This window comes from Ambystoma mexicanum, chromosome 10 (assembly GCF_040938575.1).
Source record: "Ambystoma mexicanum isolate Mex_15411 chromosome 10, UKY_AmexF1_1, whole genome shotgun sequence".
Classification (NCBI taxonomy): Eukaryota; Metazoa; Chordata; class Amphibia; order Caudata; family Ambystomatidae; genus Ambystoma; species Ambystoma mexicanum.
Genome location: NC_090932.1, coordinates 1,624,945,506 through 1,624,958,568, shown reverse-complemented (window position 1 = coordinate 1,624,958,568; position 13,063 = coordinate 1,624,945,506). Strand labels below are relative to the sequence as shown.

General features: G+C 41.8%; 1 protein-coding gene across 3 annotated transcripts in view; it reads right to left on the bottom strand.

Moving 5' to 3' along the window:
- GOLGA3 (golgin A3) overlaps nt 1-12,544 on the bottom strand; it is a 594,692-nt gene extending 582,148 nt beyond the window's left edge. For 2 of the 3 annotated variants that reach the window (XM_069620008.1, XM_069620009.1), the window contains exon 1: nt 12,422-12,540. The gene's annotated coding sequence lies outside the window, so the exon portion shown is untranslated. Of the gene's footprint in view, nt 1-12,421 lie in introns of all 3 variants that reach the window. The other variant, XM_069620010.1, reaches the window with a different exon arrangement.
- Nucleotides 12,545-13,063: the final 519 nt, after the last annotated feature.

Below are 13,063 nucleotides of genomic sequence, written 5' to 3'. Positions count from 1 at the left end.
CTTCTCAGGTGGCCAAGGGAAGGCCATCGCGTTTGAAACCGGACCCTGGGGGTGGAGAAGCGAGGTAGGATCAACTGGGTGGAGGGTCTTAGGGGATTGGGAATGAGATGCCCTCAGGCGAGACACAGTATTCCACATTTCCCTTCCAGAAAGAATCCTCTATCCCAGAGGCAATTATAGGATATTGGGATCGCTATTCCACTAACCAGGAAATTATCCAGAGATACTACCACTCTAGAAGCAGCAGAAAGAGGGGGGGGGGGGGAGAAGAGGGGAAGGGTCAAGGAAGAGACATTGGGGTCCCCCTTTTCCTATTGAAAACCAACCAAATCCTTCCCCAGCCTCTGTGGGCTATTGTAAAAGATCTCCCCTCCTTATCTCACAATTGTCCTATGACAAGACTGGCACGAGGAAAAACCGACTAGGAGTAGTGAACACTAGTAACTTAGTACACCACTCTAGTACTGAGACGAGGAGGATGCCTGCAGACTAGGGTCAGGCATGTCCCGGCAAGCCCAATTGAGAATCCACACCTGCAATCTGTCAAGTGGTTGCAGGTGTATAAATGGAAAACCAGAGCACAGCAGAGAGAGCAACAGGGAGGCCTGTGTGGGAGACCCTTTCTGAGAGGAGGCAGTCGTGGTGGAACATAAGAAGGAGCCACGACACTGGCAGACATTGCGGAGGACCTGTGGAGCGCAAGGTGAGAGAGGCCGTTTGGCTTTCACAGGTGTGAGAGCCTTTGTCTGCGAGAACGCTCAGCTGGCACTGCAGGCGAGCAGGTCAGAAGAGGAAGCTGTCCGTGTCCCTGCAGAGGCAGCAAAGTTGCTGGCGTGTGCAAGACTACACCCGGCGTAAGGGAGGGGCTCGCTGAGGCCGGCCCGCCAACCTCAGAAGCAGAAGGGAGCAGCAGGAGCCGCCAGCAGGGAACGCAGATGATCGGTGAGCGTCAGGGAAAGCCACTCTAAGCAAGGGGCGAGCCTAAAAGACTATCGAATTGAATGAATACTTGGGAATAATTTGAATTAGGCTTTTCGAATAACGAACTGAATGAAAACTCGGAACAAAGCCCAATTATGCATAATACCAAACTGAATGAAAACTTGAAGTTAAGCCCATTAAGTACTGAATTGAAGGTAACTTTATGGGCATTATTTATTAGGATGCAGTGCGACAAGACCAAAGACTGGCAAGAGGTTTTTGATACGTTGTGGCAAATCCAAGAGGCCAACTAGGAAAAGCAAGAAGAGTGTGCACATGAAGCCAAGAGGCCAACAAAGAGGAGATAAGTGAATGGGACTCTTAACACAGGGGCAAGTACAGAAAAGCCGATGTGGGCTGAAAAGCCTAGGGATTCTGCTTGCGCAACCTAGATCCTAGTAGGCTCACACAAGCAAGCAGCCATGCAAAGAGCAGAGTAAAGCTCACCGCTTCTCCAACACCCATGCTGCTAATGAAGGAACCTCGACAGCCACCAAGCCTCTTCTGTTGGGGGACCATGACACCCCAAGGAGCTACGGCTCTGTGCACACAATGTAAACATCATGGATGCAGGTTGCGCTGAGAAGACCAGGTCACAGATCCTGTACCTGTGCTGGCCTCTAGCACACTAGCAATATCCACCTAAATACACTGCAAGCACCAAAGGTGTGTTTCGAGTTCTGATGGTTAGGAAGACCTCTGGTAACCTTTGCTGGAAGGGTAATAATCCACTGGAAAGTCCAATTTGGGCTTGAACTGCTTTATAAACCACAGTTTTAGCAGATTAACATTGCAATCCAGGGTGTGACTACCAAGTTAGGGAGTGACCTATGCCATAGCTGGACCCAACAATAAAGCTCAGTCCTCTGAATTGGCCATCCACAAAACCTGAGCTATGCTGACTACCAGGAAGCTGCTGCCCTGTCCTGTTGCAATATGGGGCCTTCCCACAGCTCTCCTTCCCTTTCCCAGATCTGAGAAGATGCAACACTTGAGGGGTGATAGGTCGTCTGTCCTTGCTGCTACCCGCGACACAGCTCTTTTCTAGAAGCTTGGCTTCTCTGAGAGTTCTGATCCCATTCTTGTCACCAGTACTGTAACTAAAAGAACATTGATGGTAGTCCAAAGACTAGCTGTGAGACACCTCTAGAAATTTCCAAGTTACTTTATTTAACATATTACCACATGTTTCAGATAGTCTTCATATATGTACACATAAGACAGCCATCCACCAGTCATACTCATGCTTTCCTGCTCAGGCCCCCAACTGTTGCTCTCAGAACATTAGAATTCACCAACATTCCTATGAGCTTTCAATCATACCCATGCACCAAGATTCTATATTCAGCCGTAGATGGCCAGCAGGTCAAGGACATACTTCCAGATACAACACTGATCTAATAAAATTAAGTCTTATCTTTTCTAATTTAGCACATTTCCTTCCTAGTAGTATCTTTTTGGCACTGGATAGATTTCCTTGCATATCATTATAACGTTGGAACAATTATTAAATTTACATAAATTAGTATGATAAATATGAACACAGAATATGCAAAATATTGTAGTTAAAAAATATATGAAATTCAATAAACAAATATAATACAAAATAGTTTTGTATAGAGAGGTCTTGACAACAAATCATCTCTAATGCGAAAAATATATCTAAATAGGACTTAGTGCCAAATGTTTGGTCCATCTTTTTAGATCTTTTGGAGAGATTGCATCTGTTTGTATGATGAGCGGGGTATGCTGACGTTGCACTGCCTTTTTTCAGGTGGAGTGTGCGGTGCCCCCCTGCTCTTCTGCCTGTATATAAATGGTCTACATGACCATTTACTCAAATCGATATAGGATATGCCTAGGTTGGACCACAAGTGTAGGCCACTGCTGGCCTATGTAGACGATAGCGTCTTGCTATTGCTGGGCCGTACCCCAAGAGCCTTGCAAGGTCTTCTTGATGATTATTCTGCATTCATGGACTCCCTGTACCTAAAAGTTAATACCCAAAAATCGGCTGTCATGGTTTGTAGTAGGAGGAAGCGTCTACCCGAATTCCAGGCCATGTTTAGCAACGGTGTATGTTAATCCCCAGAGTGGATAGTTTTGATTACCTGGGGGTTACATTTTCATCGACTTTTAGCACTGAAGCCCATGTAAATGAGGAGACTGCAAGATTTAAACAGGCAATTGGGTGGGTGGCTAGACCTATGGGCATGTTTAAAGTGCTCAAGTATATAATGGCAAAGCTACCTTTGTTGCTAAGTATGGCATGGAGTTGTGGGGGTATGGCAAGACTGAGCACATCCAGGTGGTAGAGAACACCTTGTTTCAAAGATTATTGGGGCTTCCTCTATCGGCTCCTTATTTTGCAGTGCACTAGGAATTGGGCTGCATGTTTCTAAGTGATCTAATTGCAGCCCAACATGTAAATCATTGGCTCAGAGATTGTGGGGAGCAGCAAAGCTGCTCTGACACATGAGCTAATTAGATATTCGGTGCCCAGGGACCCCTACCTGAAGATTCCCTGGCTTAGACATGTAAAGGTTTCCTTGGGGGAGGTGGATGCCGCCCAAAGTTTTTATGTGACAGATGTTATGTCCCGCCGGGACTTAAAGACTGTGAAAGCCAGGCTACTCCAGCATATCTTGGACAAAAGGGGAGTCATACGCGAACATCGGGCCAATAGGAAACACGATTATTGTGGACCCAGGTCTCCAGAAGTATCTGCGGTGGTCCCGGAATCCTTTGCAGTGTATTGTTATTGCCAGGGCGAGCTTTAACTGTATTAACCTGAAAGCAGTGGTGGCACCTTGGTCTAATGGGAATGAGTATCAATCGTGTGTCGTTTGTGAAGCACCCAAAGAAGATCTGTCACACACCGATTAGAGAGCACACGCTGAAACCAGTGTTGCAAGACCAGGAATTTCGTTGTTATGAGCCTGCTCTGTTTTACTTGCTATGGGTGGATTCAGTTCGTGTGGGCTGGACTCTATTATAATTTTTAAAGAATGTACTATCTGTAAGGACATTTTTATTGAAATTGGTTTGATGTGGTTTCCTTTGTATTTTTGAAATGTTGGTTTGATGTGGGTTCCATCATATTTTTGAAATGTTTTTATGGTTTTATATTTTTAGAATCTTATTTTTGTGATTCGTACTTATGTTGTTCATACTGCTATTGTTATACAGCCAAGGATCTGCCTATGGCAAGGTACAATTCCCTACCCTTTAAGTCAAACCCCTGCCTAAATATGTCCAGTTTTGTTCAAATTGGTTTGTTTGGATCTAATAGACTAGTTCCCTGAAAAAGTGAAAAACACCCTGCCCTCTTAAATTGCTCGGCATAACACTGAAAAGCTGTTTTAAAAGAGAAATTGTGATAGTGCTTGCAAGTGCTGTTCTGCTGCACGTTCTGCCTTGCTCCTTTCTGCTGAACGACTGGATTGCCCCTTTCTGCTGAGCCGCCTATATTGGGACTGCAAATCATCTATCTTTGGTACGCTTACCATTTGACTGCAAGACCTTTAAAACTTAGCTTTAAAAAAAAAACCTTAACTAAACAAACTTAATTTACTGTTTACTTCCAGCGACTACTCAAGCTCCACCCACTTCTCCCAGAAGCCCTACATATACCCGGGCTTGCGCGCACTGCTGGAGTGCTTGCGAGTGCTGTTCTGCTGGAAAGCCGACAGGACTCGCTTTTGTAATTGTTTCCCCACAGCTTCTAGCTTCTGCCTTTGTCACCAATCTCCCTCCTTTAGCCAACATTACCATGGTGCTATATACCTTGAAATCGACCATGCCTTCGCATGCCGACAAACTTTTGAGGGAAGTACACCCTGTACAACCAACAGCAGTGGAACTAGGAGAATCAATGAACAGCCCTCAACACAAAACAAAAGTACAACGATCTAAATCCTTAAGTGCTAATATCAGACATTTTTGGCCGCACCGTGCTAGAGAACAGCTTTTGGAAAGATCCATCGCTCAACACACAGACTCTTCCGGCCCATTCACAATCAGCTAACCTCAAAGGGGAAAATGCCCCATTGATAACTCTCTAACCCGCGCATCCGCTACCAGAAAAGGATTCCGATGTACGGCCAACCCATCATGTATCCAATGCGGACTTATTAACTTGTCCTACACAAGGAATCTCATTGGACAGCCTGGCACCCGAGGTTATATGCATGAATCAACCATTCATGGAGCTCTCATCCATGCAAGAGACAATTCAGGCATTCCTGCCTTATATTCTCAAATATTTAACGATGCCATGACTAAATCCGGCTCGGAAAGTCTATTCATGTGTCAACTAGAAAAATGTCAGAATAAACTATTCAGCCTCCGATTCTTCAAATTAAGAGGCACCGCAAGAACAAGCCACGGGGCACACAGTACTAGAAACGCAACTTATTTCTCCAAATATGCATATGTCAAATCTTTCTAACTCCCCACTCTTATATTCAACCTCCCCTAATTCTACTCTCAAATCATCAGCTTCATCAGCAATGTAATTTGCCAAATCTACCCTGAGACCGTCATTTGGATTAATACAAGTACCTATCCCTGACTACGAAATCACGTTATCAGCTATGGACAATGGGCTTTACAGCCTAACAAAACTTTATGAAATATTGGAAAAGAGAACAGATTTTCATACCCATCTATTGAATAATATTTCCTCCAAAATTGTTTGCATAGCATCTGAATTAGCCAAGCAAAAGTTGATCCTAGTAAAGCTTTGCAATGCCCCTCCACTTTTCAAAGCCACGGAGGCCTTGCCTAGTATGGACTTGCAATCCATAACAACACTCTGGGTAGGTATGGCGTCATCTGAGAACTCTGTTGTTGTGACTCAGTTGATTAACAGCATACCACTTTATCCTGTACATGAAACAACTATAGTAGAATGCGTACAAACAAAAGCAGGAACCTGTATTTGAAGTGTCTCAACACCAAAAGGGCAAAAAGAAATCCAACCAAGCCAGTAATGCGTTAAGAAAAAAAATAAAAACCAGTTGGTTGGCAAAAAACCAACCAACATGAGATTTAAAAAATTCATATGTGCCTTGACTACCCTGTCTCGACTACCTACATCTAGTTTGAGATAAAATCAACCTCACTATCGCAAAAATGCAACCTGAACAAAATAGCCAAAAGGACAGAAGCACGAATCTCAACCAACAAGCCCTCCTCTCCTTCTATGGAGCCAGCTATCGCACAAGTTGAAGAGGAGTAAGAATTGATTAACTACTCAACCTATTTGATTACTTCCTTACCTCAAGACAGAGATAGTCAAGATCCTTTGCACTTTCCCTATAATGAAATCTCTTACTTGCAAATCAAGTATGGAGAATGATTTCTTTCTTAGAACAAAAAAAGATTACGCACTACCAAAAGCACGAAAACAACCCACGACACTGCCCTGCCATATATACAAACAATACCAACATCTCCTCATCGTGAAAACACAAGAGGTAGAGATCCAGACTGAAACTGACAGACATGCTAACCTTGACGATGAAAGACAGACGTATTAGAGACCCTTTTCCCAATCAAACAACCCTATTAGCTCTTTTCAAAGCAATCCAAAAATGAAATCTCATTGAGACTCAAGACATTGAATCCCTTTATATCACTAACTCCACAAAGATGAATACTGTGACCCTAACGGTTCCATCTCAAATTGTACAGGAAACTATAGGGAGGCTTGAGACAAATTAGATCAACAGGGCTTTACGTTAGCTTTCAGAAAATCCCAAATCATCTCTAGAGACAGATAACTCCCTACGTCACCGTTCGTTTGACACAAAGACCTCATCCAAATTTGAAAAGACAAAACCATTATTTATAAATTGCAAAGGTACCAGAGGACATCAAAACGTGAGGTATTCAAAATGACCATGACTCCCCACGAGAAACAAAATGGTCATGGCTCAAAAATGCCATCAAAGATACCAACCATTAAAAAAATGATTAACGCCAGATATATCCCCTGACACATGTCGTAACAATGGCGGTGTGGAACACCAGAAGATTTAAACATCTCATGAGAACACATAAAAAATCATCCTTTCAACATTTACGATCTTATCATCCTGCAGGAAATCTGGATAACTACTCAGTCCACGTGGCCCAACTACGAGATATGTTGGATACCTGCCATCAAACAACTCAAATGTAGATCCATGGCTGGCCTCCTCCGGGCTCTCAAATTAGAGGTGGCAAATTATCATCTTGGAATTCTCCTCATCCATGTGTCCAACTCTTGACACTGAAGTTCTCCAATCCCTTGCACCCACTGGCGTCCCACACTGCTATGCTTAATCTTTATTGGAACCCTACTATTTTGTCCGATGATGAATTTTTCAGACATGTAATTCTCATGCTGGATCATATCGCAAATGAACCTAATTATCATACTACGATAATTGTAGAAGATTTTAATATAAAATGCATCATTGTGAATGATCTAATGCTTACTCCCAGAGCCACCAAGTAGATGAACCCGATGGCTGAAAAAAAACTTACTCTCCTCAATGGAACCATTGAAGGTGACACCCCTCCCTGTCCAACGTGGAAGTAGAACCAATCTGCTGCAGATTGTCTTCATGTCAACCCAAGCAATCAATCATATTGAGAGATTTACCATCATTCCCACAGTAGACAGTGATCACAACATATTGGAAACAGTTTGGACACAAACATCCTGTGCCCTCCGACAATATTAAAAATCTGCTTTGCAAATATCAGAAGGGAGAAACCGAATCAAATGGACCATTCCAAAATTAAATAGTTTACTAGACAAATTGCAGGATGACCCCCCTATCATTGGGTTGTAAATTTCCCCTCCTTTGCGCTCTTTGTATACTCACACCCTTTCTCTATTCATCCAAAAACCTCGATCGGGACCTTGACCTGCCTTTCGACAAACACACACATTTGACAGTGGCAAAGCGAAAATGAGGAGAGCTAAAAAAAAAAAGAAACATCAAATTTACCTCCCTCTTGGACTATAAAAGAAAGGCTGCTAATGTTTGCACTACTTACAAGAATTATCTAATCCAACATAATTCACTCAAAAATCAAATGAAAGGATGCTCCAAGCTTTAACATCAAAATACAGTGCCCAAATCTGGAACCTTCTTAAAGATGGAGCTAATACTGGGACTTCATCGCTTCTTTTGAATGCTATAGGCGAACAAGTCTGGGTTGGTCACTTTAACAAACTATTCACTGACCCCTCTCCGGCCATCAACACCACGGGACCTCATATTAATAACATTTATTAAGAATTGACATTACAGACATCCTTATGCAAATAAAAAAAACTGAGCTCCTCAAGAGCTCCAGGACCTAATGGACTCTCGAATGCCACCTTAAAAGCTCATCCTGAGCAATGGTCCTCAATCTTGTGCGCAATATTTACAACAATCACACGGACGGGCACTATTCCTACCTCATGGCAACAATCAATACTGATTACAATATTCAAAAAGGGTGACCGAAACATACCTACTATTTATAGACCTCTTGCCCTCCTGGACTCCCCTGGAAAAATATATGCAAGACTGTTACTTGGAGATCTGAGCAAATGGCTGAAATCAGCTGATATGCTGTATGCAGGGTTTGTATGTGGGCTAGGCACGGCTGCTAACCTACTAATAATTTCTGCCCTAAAAAGCAAGCAATCATATCCAAACTACTGATATATCTTGCATTTATAGATTTCAAACAAGCGTTTGACTCGATCTCTCACACCCTTTTATGGCAAAAATTAACAGAAGCAGATTGCCCATCATACATTCTGAACCTGTTGAAACAATTTTACACCAAAACGACCATTCGAGTGAAGCTAAACCAAGAAGAACTTTTATCTCGGTCAATTAACACCTAACCTGGGCTTAAACAAGGATGCATTCTTGCATCTACTCTTTTTTAACTTGTACATTAGAGACATCCGTGAACATCTGGGTGCTATCAGAGCCTTTCCACCCAAATAGGCCCCTTACCCAATAGCGTGGCTTCTCTATGCAGACAACCTCGTCTTGGCTGACCAGACCCCCATTGGTTTCCAAAGACAACTTTGTGCGCTGGAAAACTACACTTCGGAGAATAAGCTAATGTTTAATACTGCTAAATCTAAGATATTGAAAATGCAGTGTATCAGAGGGGAAAATAAATCCCCCAGGCTCACGTGGTCCATAGCAATGAAAACCCCTGCAAACATTCAAGTGTATAAATACCTGGGGCTAAACATTAACGACTATAGATCTGATGCGCCTTACAAATCCGAGATGAAACATAAAATGGAATCCTTATGTTTGCAGGCCAGACTGGTTCACCGAAAATATGGAAAATACTCTTGTCTGCCCGTGATAACATTCTACAGATAAAACGTCATACACGCAGTAACATATGGTGCTCAATTCAAGCACCCTAAAAACTAGCCGGACTGGGATTATCTAGAAGGATTATTTTGGAAGACAACACTATCCCTACCAAAAAGCTTCCACATCCCCGTCATCCACTATGAACTAGGAATTATTTCACTCAGGGCCGTTGTATGTTGGAAATATATAAAGCTATACAGAAAGTGTTTAATGAAAGCTATGTTTAATTCAACTCTAATACCAGTTCTAGCATGCACTGTAGATAATAATCTTGACATACTACTAGACGCTTGGAAACAATGCTGCATCTCAACTATGTAAAAAGATGATATTGATAAAGCTGCTTTGATCAACAACCCTGAACATGCAAAGCGAAAACTCTGGTATCATGACTGGAATAACACTGGGGAAAAATGCACTCAATACAAAGTCTTCAAGTGTGGAAATTTTCTCCCAAAAAAGTTTAACCAAGTTCACAAATATCTACAGAAATTTCCGACCAAACTTACAGCACTCAACTAATGAGATTACGATTTGACCTATGGCCGACAAAAGCGTTGCTAGCAGACTGATGAAAGGATCGAGAGTTCAAATCCGGTTGTATACAAATTGTTTGTATTACAACTTTTCGAATGACAATTGACCGAATTGTGAAGGTCAATTGTAACATATATGCAGAGGGAAACCCCACGCAACCCCCCATATATTACCAAAGCGAGATAGAGAATATATATATATATATATATATATATATATATATATATATATACGGTCAATTGTGAAAAGGTCAATTGTGACCCTTTAAATTCGGTCAATTGTTAATTTGAACAATTGTAAACAAACAATTTGGGTAATACCTTCAAATCCATGTGCAGATTTTGCAATTTAGACATCCATCCTGAAACCTAAGAACATCTACTTGTGCACGGCTGTAATCTAACATCTTTACGAAAAGAATACTTCTATACATTATTTTGTGATTATCTTTCCTTATCACCCACCCAAATGTGGATCATGATTGTTAATGCACAACACATCTCGCTAAATATAGCCACAATCAGATTCCTACAAAGACTAAGCTTGTAAAATGCACCAACCAAGCTTATCAGGAGGAAAAATTGCATATCTGATAGTAGCAAAGCAGATATAAAATGTCTGACTCACACTCAATGTATCACATGTAAACATGAATTGTCATCTAAAAAGCCATGTGCCATTAGATTGTCAAAGATGCACAGAAATTAAATTGACATGCTATACGCGATGCTAATAAGAATACAAACCACTCTCATAATCTATACTTCACCAGAAAGAGTGAAATACACCAATGCAAATGCTTACACTATTTAATGTGCTCGCCACATTGTCTCCTTTCATGCATATATTTAGATAAATTATTTTACAGAGGAAATAATGCGCATTTACAATGTTTTCGAGAGAAAATAATGTACACTTTACAAGGAACCATATCCTGTCAAACAGAGAATGGGATGAACTTGTTTAAAGAAATGCGATTTTTATGATCTCAGTACACTTGTTTTATTATATATTTGAAAAGTTGTAATGTACAACTAAAACAAAGAAAGAATTTTTATAATTAATGAAATGAATTAAATGAAAAAAATGTATTAATAATCTTGAATAACCTATGCATATTCCTATTTGGGTGTTGCACTCTTCTGTAAAATATGATGCACTGATGTTAAAGTGGTTTGTGTATTTTACAAGCTTCATTCTGATTTTTAGAGTTAGCACCATGGATGGCTGTTGACAGGAACTGTGTACTTGTTAAAATCCAGGAAGAAACATATATGACTTGAATGAATAACTGCAGGTTTGTCTGAAGGCAGTGTAGTCGCATATAATGTCAGTCCAAAAGAAGGTGATTTCAAATATAAAATTCATAAAACTAAAAACAAAAACATTCCCTCAATTCAGGTGAAATACCTTAACCTGGCTTATAGCCAAAGATCAAGCATCCTCCCGATTGCCTGACCTCACCTTCTCATCCTTGCACAAACCTGCTGTTATAATCTTGATTATCACATTTGTCTATACTGTACATTATTACTGTATCCCTCTTATACCGTACCATGACACACGTTGGGATGTTACCCTATTGTTTATCCTGCTGCACTTACTGTGTAATAATGTGCATTGTGCATAACCTGCAATTTCGTGTATATATCTTGTTTTAACCACTGTAGCAACTGATGCCTACAGTATACCTGTAACCTTTTGCGATGCAGCGCCTAGTTACCCTCGGGCTTGGTGTGCCCTATAAATAAATAAACACAGTTATATAATCTATTGAAATCAATTACCTGATTAAAAATAAGAATAACATAGGACATGTACATCTTGATATAATTTACTATCCATTAATATCACAAGAATGATTATTTTGCCTGATATGGACAGCTCCCTTTAAAAGGTCCCAAACACCAGCAAAGTAGAGGTATTGGGTGTAATAACGCTGTACGACAAAGAACAAGTGTACGTGTTAAGCCTATGGTACGACACAACGCCTCGTGTAAACAAACTATTTCCAGAAAGGAAGAAAAACAATTACATGTCATCTTTATCCCATAAATTGAGGTGAGAGTCTAGGGGTAGTTGTGGCAGCTTTCATTTCGTTACCAAATTCCTAGCCGAACTGTAATCAATTAGGTTATAGCCTTTATAAATACAGATAAAAAGGGGACTATTAAAACGAAGGGGAGGCTTGCTAAGGGCTGCCACAATAAAAGCAGCTTCTTACGGTCACTCATAAATGAGGATGGGCACGCACTGAGCCAGGTCTGGGCATCAACTACTGTCAATACAGGGGAAGAGCCACCATCTGAATAATCGGGTACTGCGGTCTGTGTGCCAGGCAGTGGGGGGGGGGTATACAGGGAGGGTTCCCAATAGGCAGAGCCCCCCCTCCATGCTGAACAGTGCACCCCCCCGTCCGTGCCACTCATGCATCGCCTCCCCGTGTAAGCCTCCCACTCCTCACAGCCCGCAAGGGGAGTGGGGAGCCTGGCCCTTCGCCCACTCACCCCAACTCTTCGATGCCCGGCCAGAGAACCGGTGGCCAGCGACGGCCCCACTGGAGACAGTCAGCAGCTCTGCCTAGACGTGGCTCTTCCGGCGTTGCCAGGCTGGAAGAAAGAAACAAGCTGCATGCCCCTTCAAAACAAGCCCAAAACAAGCGGCCTCCCATACAAGGAAGCCGAGAAAACCAGCACACACCTACAATGATGCCGATAAGTCACAAAAGCCACAAACATCATTATAAACATAGCACGTTGTAACACAAAAATACTTTATGGAATCTTGATTTGATGATTTGGAGACATCTTGTTTGCTCTGTTCTAAACTCACTGCCCCACACTATACTTGAGGATAAATCATTTCTTAAATTCAGATCCAACTACATTAACCACCTGAAGCAATAGATCAACTAGCCAGTGCCTCCTCTCCCCCTACCACCCTGCTAATATATTACCTGTATACTGTATAATATCCTATATATAATTTACTGTATTATTGCTACTACCTGCTTACTTTACTACCACCATACTGATATATTACCTCATAGCTCTCGACCATTTGTGCTGCAAAGGCGGGTGAAATCACCAGATTTTATTTTTGGCGGGTGAGACGCCCATTGGAATGAATGGGCGTGCAGGAGGCTTAGC